The sequence below is a fragment of the Eucyclogobius newberryi genome, unplaced genomic scaffold (assembly GCF_026437365.1).
Source record: "Eucyclogobius newberryi isolate DKJ021-1_F unplaced genomic scaffold, fEucNew1.0.hap1 SCAF_3, whole genome shotgun sequence".
In the NCBI taxonomy this organism is placed as follows: Eukaryota; Metazoa; Chordata; class Actinopteri; order Gobiiformes; family Gobiidae; genus Eucyclogobius; species Eucyclogobius newberryi.
This window is the reverse complement of record NW_027315945.1, coordinates 21,081,037-21,096,399: the sequence shown is the minus strand read 5'-3', so window position 1 is coordinate 21,096,399 and position 15,363 is coordinate 21,081,037. Positions and strand designations below refer to the sequence as shown.

The 15,363-nt window shown below is 40.8% G+C and overlaps 1 protein-coding gene across 1 annotated transcript in view; it reads right to left on the bottom strand.

Moving 5' to 3' along the window:
* LOC140373463 (myelin basic protein-like) overlaps window positions 1–6,699 on the bottom strand; it is a 39,979-nt gene extending 33,280 nt beyond the window's left edge. Inside the window, exon 1 of the mRNA XM_072459964.1 lies at window positions 6,597–6,699. The gene's annotated coding sequence lies outside the window, so the exon portion shown is untranslated. The remainder of the gene's footprint in view (window positions 1–6,596) is intronic.
* Between the last annotated feature and the right edge of the window lie 8,664 nt (window positions 6,700–15,363).

The window sequence follows — 15,363 nt, the reverse complement described above, 5'->3', positions numbered from 1 at the left end:
TGATCTACATTTAGCCGAGAATCTACAAAACACGTTGCCACTTCTGTGTCTAAATCTGTGTCTTTTGCAGGTCTCGAAAACAGCCAACAGCTATTGCCATGCGTGATGTGTCCTCTGCTATCAGCCAATAACGCATCACAAACCCCACCCACCTGAGGTTCAATCCTTTTCCCCCAACAGTGACAGAAGATATTCAAGGGTCAGAAGTGACGTCACACACTTGTCATAGTGAGGACAAAAGCCACATGTTTGCTGTGCAAACAAAAAGTCTCAAAACGAAGGATTCCACTTCTGTAACTTCCGCAAAGACTAAGTTTGTCACCAGAAATGGATTACAGTCACTCCAGACTGAGCGCTGAGCTGTTTGTTTCAGGTAGTTAGCTGCTGGATAGTGCTAGTTTACATAATTGCGTGGCTATGCTAATAAACGTTTTAACAAGCCTAATTTCCAACTGTCCGGGTGCTATATTTCAGGATCGGACAGTCCCAAACTCAAAGTCCGTGCTCTTTGAGGTTTGAGCTTTGAGGGCTTGTCCGGTACAAAGGGCTTGTTGACGAGGAAGTTTAGATGTAAATGTTGACGGACTTGCCCGTTGTAGATAAGGATCAAAACCCATAACTTCTGTACTATCAACCATTTTCCTTTTCAGTTTTATTTTCTGTTATTCATGACTATCTAACAGCAAAGATAGTGTAGCCTCCTGCCTGTTATGACGGCTTCAAAATGCAAATGCCGGTGATAACACGTGAATACTCAGTGAGGGCCCAATATAAAGCTGTAAAACATCTTTGGGCTTGATATGTGATCATCTTTTTGGATTCATACTGTGTGTCTATACAACGCCAAATAACAGCTTACAAACTAAACAAAGCAGCTCAGCAATGTGAAAATATATCATTTTCTGAACATGAAAAGCTAGGGAGTCTTTCACAGAAACTTAGAAAATATAAGGACCAATACTAAAAGACTGGAGGACTTGTTTTATTATTTAAAGAAACCAACAGAATAATTAACATTGCATGGATGTGCTCTATGTTAGAAGCAATATTGTCTGCACAAAATCTCTCTAAATACAAACATTCAGAATGTGTGGTGGGGTTACTTTGACACAGAAGCCACAGCTTAAAATATGTTCCCCATCTTCATTCTGATAAGAAGACGATCTCCAACCGCTTTGTTTTTGTGGTGAGTGAACAGCTCTGAGCTGCTCGATTGTTTCTTGGTCAAAATCAAACGTGTACTGCACAGAATCACGGCCATGGTGGTGCCTGAGTGATAATGTGTAAAAGTCTTGTGTCACAAAAAAGTGGATCTCATGGCAAAAACCTTGTATGTGTAATTCTGTGTCCTCCCACTATAGAAAACCTGTTTTCACGGACAAAGGCAGATGCCAGAAGATGCTTGGCGCACAGCCTAATATGCATACATCTCCTGTCCAGCACTTTAAGAATGATGGGAATGATCCGTCTAATTAAAACCTTTTTTTAAATTGAATGTAGAGTGACAAGATTTGTTCAAGATTCAAGCTAGATTTAATTGGAAAATATATGGCTTTTCATCTTAAGAGTTGCAGAGCCTAAAAGATTTTGTGGCATAAATCCTCCAGCTCAGGATTAAGAACCTTTTTATAAGACTGTCAAAAGGAAAAGTTGATAACCCCACAATAATCAAAGCCATAAAACTCTTGGTGAGCTAACGATGAAAACAATCTCAACTGTACAAGAAACCTGACTTCATCCACCTGGTAAATGCATCTGCGAGCCTTTACCTTTGTAAACGGTTTACACTTTGCCAATCTCAATACCTTTTTGAAAGATAAAGGGTTGGGTGGCACTGAGGTGATTCCTTTGAGAATGGAATTTGAATGATGATTTCAGTACATCCAAGTGTTTTCCATAAAGCAGTAAAGAAACTTAAATGGCTTTAACTTCCTGGACTAGACGCGAGAGTTAGCGGAAGTCAAGCTATTTACTGTATATCAAATTAAGCCAACTGCATTGACAGATTATGCAGATACTTTAAATTGTATGCAAAGTGGCGAGTTGTAGCGTGTACATGGACTTCGGCAGCGCACCATCAGATCACACAGAGGACTTGCTTTTCACTATTGAGTTACTATTGGCGCGCAGCTTGTTGCACCAGCTGTTGTGCCAGGGTCATCTGGTAATGCATAACTGAGATTTCTTTCATTTTGGAGAGAGACGAATCAAGATTTAAGACAATATTTAGAAGTTTTAAAGGATTCTGGCAACTTTGGTCAACAAAGTCTTGCAATACAAACTTCATTGACATCACAACTGAAATGGAGTAAAGAATCTAAGCAGGCAAAGATTAAATTAAAACTCAGAATTGGCTTGTATGTCGCCAACTTCTGCGCCTCAAGTTTGCAGACGACCCCACCCTCATTGGGCTCATCTCTGATGACTGCCGGTGATGAGTCTGTTACAGGAGGGAGGTGGACTGGCTGGTTCTCCATCAGACACAGACACAGAACTGCACTGTGTGCTCTGCTGAGAAGGTGAACATTTCTTCAGGACCTGTCACAGCCGACGTTCTCATCCTGGACATGGACTATTCGAGCCACTTCCCTCAGGCAGGAGGCTACAAGAACAGTTTCTTTCCCTCTGCCTACCTTTAAATAATTCACATCACACAAATCAACAAAACTTCATCTATTTGCACTGCTAGTTTTTACTTTATTCTGTCCATACTGTATGTTTTTTTCATTCTCAATGAGATGGGAATGAGACTGGGGAATGATATGCAGCAAATTGTCAACTCAACCACGAGTAACCCTTTATGTTGTATGTTTATAGTCAGTCAAAGTTTATTTTTAATCTAACACCTTAGTTTATGCAGGCCTTTCGCTTTATCAAACCTTATATTTCACTATTATTATTCATTTTTTTATGTTTTTGCGACAAATCTCTAGTGTGTGGATTTTGTTCACTGACAACAGAAACAACAACAAAAGATTCTTACCTCTCTGCCACATGATCTTATCAGGGCTTTAGATTACAAAAAAGAACACATGCCTGACAAATTGGCACCAAAGCTGAAAGTGACACATGAACTTTAGAGTAGTTCTTTGTCCACACACATCTGCATGGCTTTAACCCCTCAGCTGCTTCCTGTCACTGTGCTCCCAGTCAATTATGTAATAATACAGAGCGTGTGCATCAGGGTCAGCGGGGGAGGGGGAGCAAAGACTCTGCCCTGACAGGAGAAGTACACTCTAACGTACAGAGCATAATTATGTATGTATTATATTTGTATGTGTTTACCATATTTTACCTGGCCAGTGATATTATTCCGTTCTGCAGTTTTTCATTTTCCTCTAGGCTTATTATTTTCTCAGAGTACATTTTAAGAAATGCAATTGCCAGAGCAAAAAAACTCCAGGATGGGAAAAAAATAAAAATCCAAATAAAACAAAACAGCATGATTCAATTATTAAAGCTTGCCAGTGGCTGTGAAGCTTGGACCGATATTGAAACAAAAGGAAGCAAAACAAGTCAGAATGTCTGAGGATTGCAGTAGACATTTCCACATCGAATCACATCAGCATTACACAGGGCCTAGTTAAACACAGGCTGATATCACTGGGGTAAATGTTGGCAGTTGGAAGTTGGCAGTTGGCGCAGAGGCAAGCAGGCCGAATTTGGACAGCTCTATGACCACTGAACCGGGAGTGTCGAGTTGGACAAATTCAATTGCCACGACACACAACTGAGGCTCCAGCTCGCCACCAAAACATCAGTGAACACCAATGCTATCTGCACAGAATGAGTGCACTCCCCATAAATATCAAACTGCAGCAGCTACTCACATTAACAGATACTACGTTTACATGCACACGGAAATCTGACTCCAGTAAAAGGGACTCTTTCCCCCACAAACCGTCCAGTTTTGCCCGAATTTACATGAAAAAGAGTAAATCGATTCAAACAGGCGAGAGCAACAACTGGGAGCGGGGGTGCCTTTAGCGGGGGTGGCAAATTGTGTACATTTCAGGTAGGACTGAGCAATTAAATCAAAAGATTTACAGCTCGAGATTGAGTCAATTATTAGGGAAGGGTTTTTGAATCGAGAGGTCTACAGTTGATCCCCAGAGGTCAGAATTTGGAGGAAGAAATTTGAATAGTAATAAAAGTCTGTATAGTTTTTGTTCATGAAATCACTGCTAACAGCCACTTCTTTTAATATGTGTTTTTGGAAAGACAAAATTAAATTAAATCAAAAATCAAGATCAATCAACATGAGAAAGAAAAATAAAATTCCATATCGCCCAGGCCTAATTTCAGGTTGACATTTTGAGAAACAATCACAAAGCATGAAGGCCGTCTCGTCGTCGGTCCAATGGTGACCTTTCACTGCAGATGCCATTGCAGCCGCTGATTCCACGTTGTAATGTTTACCTTCCTGTCCACCATCGCCTATTTACTGTTTAGCTGCCTTTATGCAGGAGGAGGGGGGATGTGGACCGAAGGCGGGGTCACAGCCATGTTTGTCCAGCCGGTACATGAGGTCGGAACCATTTGCACCTTATGCGAGAATTGATCCACAGCACCTCAATTGACATGGCTGGGTTTAGATACACTTGGGACAATGGATTTAAATTGGACTTGGCAAGTTCGTAAACACTGTGTGACAAGAGAACAAACTGGTAGAACTAAAACTATGACATTTAGGAGTTGCATTAAGCACCAAGGACATTTTAAGTTATAAGTAAGGCTGTGGTTGCGTTCAACATTAACATGAGCTGTTATATGAGATGTTTATTTTTGGTAATTCACATGCCCCACCCACAGTCTCTCTGGGGTGTCTTTGGTGCAGTTCCAAATGCCATAGTTTGATAGACTGTCTAGTGAGGAAAAGTCTTCTGGAGTTTGCCACCTTCTCTTCCAGTCTCGGCCTCTTCTACATCTGAAGTGAGAAGGTTCAAGTGAGCCATATGCTGGGATCAAAGTATGTTTCTTCAGATGCTTCGCTGTCTGACACCACAGCAGATGTCTGGAGATTCATTCAGCGAAACCACGCCTTGGGCAGAGATTGTCGATTGGAGGTAGTAGCACAACAGGTAGTGTGACTCAACCCGTCTGCCAACAACAGGCAGCACCAACAAGATGGAAACTGAGAAAATACAGGAAGCTTGTCAGTCTGTGGGGACGGATGTTGACTAACCTCAAACGTCAACTGCAAAACACATACATTGCGTGAGGATTTGGTGTGATTCTAGCAAAGCCTGCATAGCAGCTTCTCCAAGCCACTATAGTGGTAAACAATATGGCCTCAGATAGGTGGAACAGTTTGTTTTTAACATGAGAAAAGAATGCTATGCAGTCTACACCATGTGACTGAAAGCTTAGGCATTTTTTAGGTATTTCGTTCCTGGATAAGCTGAGGCTAGTCCTGTTGACTACAAAGGAATGCATTCCTGCACTATTGCCAGGGATATCATGCACTTTAAAAAATAATTGAAACTAGGTGAATCAAAAACTGCTTGTGTGTCACAGTGAAAACTTTTGGTGTTTTTAACTTCATTCTTTCAGATTAAAAACAAATATAATTGGATCATGTCTAAGAGATGCTTTGTCTGAAAGTAGACAAGTTGGATCATGCTGACTGAAAACGGAGGGGGCATGACTGAATTACATCCAAGTTTCAAGTTCCTGGGATATCATGTGTCAAAAATGAAATGACTCACAGTTTCACCCAACATTTGATTTGTGTTGGAATCAAAATCAGGAAGAATCCTATTTAGGTGCACAAAACATCCCACACATTTCTGAACTAAATATCCTCCATCTGTATCTTAAATAAAACACATCCAGTGACACATTACAGAACCACAATAGAAACAGCAGTTCCCTCACTTCAATCAAATCACATGTTCATCTGCTCTTAGCTCTTTAGACCCTGAAAGAGTGAATGTGATGGCCCAAGCTGCTTAGTGACCAGTCGAGGAGTGTGTGGAGCTTATTGTAAAGCAGTCCTTGATTAAGGCAGGAGTGACGCAACATGTTGACAACCCTATCCCTTTCACCGCTGTAAAGATCGATTAAAAGCTCTTCGTTTGCCATATGCTCCTGCTTGTAATAAAACCATTGTGCTTGCCGATCTAACCGGGACACTCGCGTGAACCCCGTGTGACGTGCTGTTGTGTCTACAGACCCCCCCCCCCTCGCGCAAACGACGTGATTACATATTAAAATGTGTAATATTCCATGCGAGTTTGGGGGCAAATGTGCGCGCAAAGCAGACGCGTCAACGAGGGGGCGGCGGAGGGGGCGAGCACATGACACAAACACGGCGACAACAGCGTGACAGTAAATAAAGAGCGCGTTTTACGCACGGACACCGCACGCAAACCGAAAACCTGGAGCGCGCAGACTGAAGTCCCAGCGCGTTTAATCGGAGGATGTAAACAAGTCGACGGGGAGTGTGTGTTATGATGACTACAGGCATAATAACACCGTGTGCGTGCGTGCGTGCGTGCGTGCGTGTCAAAATAAAAGAAAAAAAAAAGAAAAAAACGCCATATCTTGTTTTTGTGTGTCCACCTTTTCACATTTCCATGTCACAGCGCACATACCCGTGTCCGATAAGTCTGTGCCGAATGCATCCAAAGCGCAGCCTCGTACTGGATGTGCCAAACTGTCAGTGTGATCTTCGCCGCTTCTTCTTCTTCTTCTTCTTCTTTCTTCTTGTCGTCGGCGGTCGTCAACAAAATCCTCCTCTTTCCCCCCCCGCTCTCGCTCCCGTTGCCTTGGTGACCCGAAAGCGTCCGTACGAAAATAAATTAATAAACCAAATGGGGTGAAAACGAGAGGAGAAACGTGTGACGGCGGCGCTTCCTGATTTACGTACAGTGATGATGATGATGATGGTGATGATGGTGATGATGGTGTTTGTAAAGGGGCGGGGCGCTCCGAGCTGCGGTAGCGCGCGCCACTGCGCCGTTTAGCGTTTGCGCATGTCGCTCAAGTATAACAGGTTTGTTTTCAATATTTTACATGTGAAAAATGTTACTTTTGACCGATGTTACGGGTGGAATAATCCTAAACTGAGCACTTGGAACAGGTCTGAGCAGAAATACAAATACATAAATAAACTTGCAAATAACAGACAATAAATACGTGCTATAAATGCGTTGGTTACTGGCAGAATATCTTCAACCTTTAAACTTCAAAACTCACCCGTTCAGAATGGCTTTTAATCTTCAATTATTTTTACCTATGTAATTCTCAGTTTTTACAATCAGAATCTGTTTTATTGCTATATAATAATATATAGAAAAGTATATAAGATCAAATAAAACAAGGGCATGCAAAATAAAATGTGTACCATAAAAGTGATTAAATACAATGTATACAACAAGATCAGAACAACAGTGCAAAACTGGCATAACTGACTTTATCTTTCTGTAATTTGTCCTCTATAAATCAACAGTTTTATTAGTTTTCTGTGAAGCATCTTTGATTGTCACTTTATAAATAAGATGTATATTGTTGTTATTACCAGGCACTGTATAAGCTATAAGCTATTTGGGACATTATAACACTATATTTATCTTTCAAGATGCATTATTTAGATCAAAAGCAGTAAGCCTATAGGCCTGCTATGACTGAGTATTTATATCCAGTGGTGGTGATGCATAGTGTAGATGAAAGAGAAGAACTTATTTGAATTCGATGGGGCTCATGTGCAAAAGTAAGCTTCATTGTGTCAAAAAATCTCATTGTGCTTTTGCTTTGGCAACACACTTAGTGTATTAGTTGAAAGGCGGATTTGTAAATAGTCATAGGCTAAATATTTCTATTTCTACTAGCATCTTTAATTCATTTTCACTACTTTCTTTCTCCCTTGTTTATATTAAGTAATGATTTTGCGTAGTCTGGTCAATGCTTTCTTGGTATTATTATAAATCATATAATTGTAATATAGGATTAAAATTTAAAAGGCTTGTATGCGTACTTTGAAATGTCTGTGGGGATAAGTTGTTTAATTTGTGTGCTCCAGAATCCGATTTATTGCAGATGTGTAGTGTATTTTTCTCTTTAGTGTTGATCCATGGGGAAATTATTCAGTCACTCTATCCATCGAGGCTCTGCAGAATGTCTCTGCATGTGGTTAAAGGAATTCAAGATTTGTGTGGTCTTTTATGCTGAAAAGTTTGAACAAAACATTTAACAAGAAAAAATCTAAATTACCTTAGTTTTCCCTTGAAAGAAAACAGGAAAAAAAAAAAAATGGCAGTGAAACAAATGACTTAGGACACTGTTTTGTGGTATTATTTAATGTATTTATTCATGTATATTCATTCTCTGCATTTGACCCATCTTTAAAGCTTGGTTAGGTTTTTAGATCGACTTTTTAACACACTAAGTGCATTTTAGATAATCAAGTTTGTTTTTGAGGGTTAATAATCTGATCCTCAAGGGTAGTTACTCATAGTAGCTCATTTAAAAAAATCAAAGTGAGTTGACAAGAATAATTCAGTAGTAGCTAGTCCAGGGCATTAATCAATAATGCGCTCTGCTGCCCCCTATTGTCCAGGGAAATAGATGAGATTGTCCAAAATGGAGAGACACTGGAAGTAGCATCATTTTTCTATTTGTTAGTAATTTATCCCAGTAACGAAACATTATACCATTGAGTGTCTAAAAAAGCCTTTAGACAACACAACCCCCATAAAGAAAATTTGAAATAAGGAGTGCTGCATGGGACTTAAATGTCCAAAAAACAGACAAATGAAAACAGGTGCCCAATACATCTCAAAATATCTAATAGTGACGTCCCATCGATGTTCCCCTGATTTATTTTTGTCCTCAGCACTCCCTCCCGAAGATAACCTTGAAATCTTCAGCTTTTCTGTGTCCCCGGAGCTTGAAGCCAACAGCAATTTATAGTCCCCCCCTATCTTGACACCTTTTATTTGCTCTTTTATCACACATCTGTTCCAACTGATTTAAACTCTCTGTATTTGTGTTGTGTTGATTCAAGTCCAAAGTAACAAGAGAAAAACAAGCCTAGGAGTTATGATTTTGTTTTGCAGATGTATGTATATGATGATATAAGTGAATGTTATTATAAAATAAAATACTTTACTGAAAGTTCATATACCTTTGTTGACTTGTTACGGCATTCCCCTTTAGCGTTAACTTTCTCATCGACAACATAAAACTGTAAATAATTAACATCAATTGTACAATGTTGAGAGTAAGTAATATAATATTGCTGAAAATTCAGTTTCAATTCAGTTCAGTTTCTTTTTGTTACGCCCAAAACCACAAAAGAAGTTCCCTCGAAGGGCCCACCTGAAAAACGATCAATGTCATTTTCTTTCCTTTTGAGTAAATAACATTTTAAATTTTGAAACTGAAGTTCTTTTGTACTATGCAAAAAAGCACAAATAAGTGCCACTTATAATTTTCCAAAGTATTGCAGTAATCTATTCAAATATAATTTCCTCCCAATAAACCATGGATTTAGATATTTTTGCATCTTCAAGAGTAGATGCAGCTTGACTATGATCATTCTTCCATTGTACATTATTGTAGCCTTTATTGAGCCTTTAACCTTTCTCTTTTTTGACTTTTCAGTCTGTTTCGGTCATCGAAACCTATCTGAATCTCTGTACTGCCTGTCTTTCTGCTGCTCTGCAACTCAGCCATTAGTCAATTCTGATTGGTCACTGAGGTCATGTGGCCTGCCATTGATCATGTTGTTGTTGTGTTGTTTTATGGCGGTTGGTATCCAAGTGTTACATTACCGCCAGACTTTATTCCAGCTGGCCTTCCACGCCTGTTGTCTCATTTATTCTTCCCCTGTTTATGTTGTTGTTGTTGTTGTTTTATGGCGGTTGGCATTCAATTGTTGCATTACCGCCAGGCTTTATTGTTGTTGTTGTTGTTGTTGTTGTTGTTTTATGGCGGTTGGCATCCAAGTGTTGCATTACCGCCAGACTTTATTCCTCAGACTTTGTCGTAGTCCTCAGACTCTGTCGTAGTCCGTAAAAGTACTCCTTCCATTGCTTTGGTGTTACAAAGCCCATGAGGTCATGATATGTCTTTGTGACTAGAATAGTTGTTGTTGTTTCAGAGACCAACCAGAGTCTCCCTGGAATAAAGCCGGTTGGTCTCTGAAACAAGTAACGAGTTTAGAGTAAATACAGAGAGAGGAGCCAGCGCTGCTCCCAGCCAGGGCGAAATGAGAAAGGCCAGCGTGGCTCCCAAGAAGTGTGAAGGTTTCAAGAGTGGAGGTCCCAAGTGTGCAGGTTCCAGAATTAATGAGAATACCCTGGTTGTGGATAGAGAGGATTTTGTACTCTTTATGGTGGATGTTGTAAACTGTGCTGCTCAGACTCAAAGCAGAACTGAAAGGATCAGGATCATTGCTAAAGCTGCAGGGAGATTCCTTGGAACAAAGGAGCTTGATTGGGCAGATATAGAAAACAGGCTAAAGGCGCTAAATGGGAGTCGGAGTGATGGGGGTCTGCTTTTGGGGAGTCAGAGTGATCAGAGTGACGAGATGGGGGTGGGGGTGGTCTCCTGTCCTCGCCCAGTCTCGTAGACGCACGGCTACCAAGCAGCGACATCAGTGGACATATTAAAGCCTATAGAATGAAGCCTGAAGAATAAAGCTGTACGGTGGAAGCACCGAACGTCAAAGAAGGAGAGGAAGATGAAGAAGAGTCTCCCTGGAATAAAGCCGGTTGTTGTTGTTGTTGTTGTTGTTTTATGGCGGTTGGCATCCAAGTGTTGCATTACCGCCAGACTTTATTCCTCAGACTTTGTCGTAGTCCTCAGACTCTGTCGTAGTCCGTAAAAGTACTCCTTCCATTGCTTTGGTGTTACAAAGCCCATGAGGTCATGATATGTCTTTGTGACCGGCTTTATTCCAGGGAGACTCTTCTTCATCTTCCTCTCCTTCTTTGACGTTCGGTGCTTCCACCGTACAGCTTTATTCTTCAGGCTTCATTCTATAGGCTTTAATATTTCCACTGATGTCGCCGCTTGGTAGCCGTGCGTCTACGAGACTGGGCGAGGACAGGAGACCACCCCCACCCCCATCTCGTCACTCTGATCACTCTGACTCCCCACAAGCAGACCCCCATCACTCCGACTCCCATTTAGCGCCTTTAGCCTGTTTTCTATATCTGCCCAATCAAGCTCCTTTGTTCCAAGGAATCTCCCTGCAGCTTTAGCAATGATCCTGATCCTTTCAGTTCTGCTTTGAGTCTGAGCAGCACAGTTTACAACATCCACCATAAAGAGTACAAAATCCTCTCTATCCACAACCAGGGTATTCTCATTAATTCTGGAACCTGCACACTTGGGACCTCCACTCTTGAAACCTTCACACTTCTTGGGAGCCACGCTGGCCTTTCTCATTTCGCCCTGGCTGGGAGCAGCGCTGGCTCCTCTCTCTGTATTTACTCTAAACTCGTTACTTGAAACTTTCTTGACTGCATCTGCATAGGATATACCTTGAGAGACCTTTATTTTCTGCACCTCAGCAGCTCTTTTGCTAAACCTGCATCCCCCGTAGGCAGAGCTATGTTCTTCCCCACAGTTACAGCACTTCAGTTTTGCACCCACGTCACACTTCCCATACTCATGATCTCCTGCACATTTACCACGCCTTTGCCTCCCTCTACAGACCGCTGCAATATGCCCAAAGCGCTGGCACTTAAAGCAACGCAGGGGCGGTGGAACACATGGCCTGACGCTATAGCACATGTACCCAATGAACACCTTACTAGGCAGGCACCGGTCTCTGAAACAACAACAACTATTCTAGTCACAAAGACATATCATGACCTCATGGGCTTTGTAACACCAAAGCAATGGAAGGAGTTCTTTTACGGACTACGACAGAGTCTGAGGACTACGAAATGTCTGAGGAATAAAGTCTGGCGGTAATGCAACAATTGAATGCCAACCACCATAAAACAACAACAACAACAACAACAACAACAACAACAAGTCTGAAGTAACACCAAAACAATGGAAGAAGAACTTCTAAGGAATACGTCAAAGTCTGAGGAATAAAGTCTGGCGGTAATGCAACGCTTGGATGCCAACCACCATAAAACAACAACAACAACAACAACAACAAGTATAAAGTCTAAAGAATAAAGTCTAAGATGTATAACTACGGTAGGTGGCGGTAATGTAACACTTGGATACCAACCGCCATAAAACACCGTTGAAGAAATAGAAGACTTTGATCGTTTGTCCTTGTACGCAAACCTTCTGTCATGCATTTATCCGGACTCTGGTCATTTTATCGATGTAGAAAGTGCTTTTCATGTTAATATAGATGGCAGGTCAATCACAGAAACCTCAAAAAATGACTTTGAAGTTTTTCCAGTGGATAATGTCACAGCCTTCTCCAGACCCTCCTTCTCGGGAAAAGAAAAACTACAAAACCCATTGGGAAAAAGTAAAAACCTTGGGGAGAACCACAGTGAAGGAGAGATACTTCTCCCACGGACGGACAGGCTGCAGTTTGAGTCGTCAACTGTTGAAACACTCTGAATAAAATAACACCCTTAAACATAAACCAAACCATTAGTGACATTGATCCAAATAAAACTCAAATAAAGATGAAAAACGTTGATTTTTGGGAACTTGTAAATCTTCTAACTTCTAGAAATAACAAGTGGTTTTCGGTGCCTTTTTCAATGTCTGTATTCCGGAATTGTAATTGAAGAAATACAGTAGTTTTTGTCGTTAGAGTGTGGCGATACTGCGTATAACTTTCTATTATGCTCTCCCAGGCATTAAAACCTGCTATCAGAAGAAAATAAATGGGCAATTGGTACTAGTTTCGATACTATTTTCTTTTGGTTCTGTACTAGAACGTTGCGATACCTAGCCCCATTTATTGATCAGTTTGTAGAGCCACAGCAATTCTTGGTAAATATGATAACGATATGATACAATTTGCCGTCGTAATACAATAAGGGCAATTACACCCAGAGAAATCAAATTGCCATATGATGTATCCTGCTTCAACCAACTGTGATGGCGGAGGTTTAGTGATCAGTGGCACATGGGGTGATCTGATTGCTTACATGGAGAAGAACCCAAGCACAGAAAATGACTCAACAAACCGGGTCATAATCATCGGGCCGTTAGCTCAGAGGCCTGATTGATTTAGACCGAGATACTGTATGCTAACCTGTTGTCATGGAAATCTCCAAGTAACGGAGCTCAAACAGTTTTCCTACATTCAACGTCAATGCAGCCAATGCAGGTCATAATTTTTACTTGTGAAAGAGATGAAATTAAGGCACTTAAAAGGAGAAACACAGGTGATTGGTTGTTCCATAAAGACAGATGGGGAAAGAGAAACATCCTGCTGATTTCATGATTTTATGTATGGCACACTGATTTTCTCTCATTACTGCCTGAAAAAATAAACCCTGGTGCCTCTCTCCCGTTTATTTGTGGCGAATGTTATTAGCCTGATTGAAATTCGTCATGAATATTGTTGCAAGATGGATTTCCTCTCATCTTTATTAACAAAAAGGGAGCGATCTAGAGTACAGATTTTGCTGGTAGCATTTCAGTTCACACAAGAGCTCCAAGGCCATGACCAGTCCTTGTCCTGAGGGTCTTTTTGTCCAGGAATTGGATTTACTGTCTCTGTCTGACATAACTACATTTCAGGCCAGCGCCGGCACTCCCACAACTCATTTATTTGCTTTCATCAATATTGTGCTTTGCTTCCATCAATATTGTGCTTGGATAGAAAATCATGATGAATGCATTTTGAGTGGCCTTTTTAAACAATTTCTTGGGTGTGTGTGTGTGGTGCCTCTCTGCTTGCCTTTAAGGACAGTTCTGAACATACTCTCAGTGGTATTGTAACATTCATTTGTTAATTCTGTGTCTTTGTTTTTTGTTTATTTGCCCTGGACAATGACTGGTTTGATGCTTAAGGCGCACTCTGAGGGAAGTAAATGTTCCATGGTCATCTAAAGGACTTTAATGTTGTTTTCATTATTTTTTATTTACTGTGTTCATATAAAAGTAGCATATAATCATCTCACAAAGGTTAGATAAAACACTGGTTCACATTAAATCCCTCAAGTTTATTGTAGACTCGGGCAAAGCGTGTGATTAAAACTTTCATAAAGTTAAAGGCTTCCAAAGTAGAACAGTTCCTCTTCACGGACACATTTGGCTAATGATCTCCGTGCAGCAAAGTGAATATTAAAGTCCGCTGCCTGGTTTCCCCTTACTGACTTTAATCAAGAGGGAAAAAGCGGCAATCTCTGTGATCTTACCCACCACCGGCTCTGGCCCCAAATACAAGAGCTGCACTGCACATGGAGACCTGCCACAGACAAACACCCTCAGCCTTACTGCTACTGTGTGGAGGGAAAAGCACATTATGTGTTCAAAATGTGAGAAACAGCCACAGACGCCAAGCTGAGCCTGCAGCTGTCATATTAGTGATGGCATAAAGTGTTTTATGCTGAGAGAAGAAAGTGCTTTATTAGATTAGATGGACTCGGTCAACACAGTAAAAACACTCTATTTATTGTAAACTTTATTAAGCAGAGTTAAATCCCTTCCAGACATTGTATGTAGGCCAACAAATGTCATTTCACGGAGATAGTGTGGCACTACATAAGCTCAAGGGTTGTCTAGATATTATGGGAGATCTAGAGGTTGCAAAATCATGCAAACTCTCACTATGTTTTCCCATAGATAAATATTACATTTTCTCTGCAACTGGAAACAGTTTTCTTGGTTGTAGCTAGCTTTCCTTGTGTTATTTCACACAGTTACATTTCTTTCATTATCTAATCATCACTAATCCGAAAATAGATACATTATTTACGTAATTCACCCTCAATTGAATGCTCCACGATGGTGGTTCTCAAACCTTCCACAACAAATACCTTGCAAGATAATATTTGGCTTTCTGAGTACCACCATATCTAATCCCAGGCCTTATCAGGAAAAGGTAGAGTTAAACAAGGTCTAAAATTAGACTAAACCAGGTTTCACATTAGACTAAACCATGGAGGAGGTAACTGTAAATGATTAACCTAAAGGAGGAAAAAACATTTTTAGAACTGTTTCTAAATAAAACAAATACTCAAACGGCAGAGGGCCCCGCATACCACCAGAAGCTGCCCGTGTATCACTGGTGGCCCCACAGTTTGAGAAACATTAATATTGCCTATTTGAACAAACTAAGAAGATTACCTTCCCAGCTGCGTTATGGGAGTTCATGATGAAACCTTCTAATAAGAATAGCCCCATCTAGTGGAACATACCAACTGGGAGTGATGTGGTTCATGTTTGGCTGAAATAACATATCAATGAAAACCATAT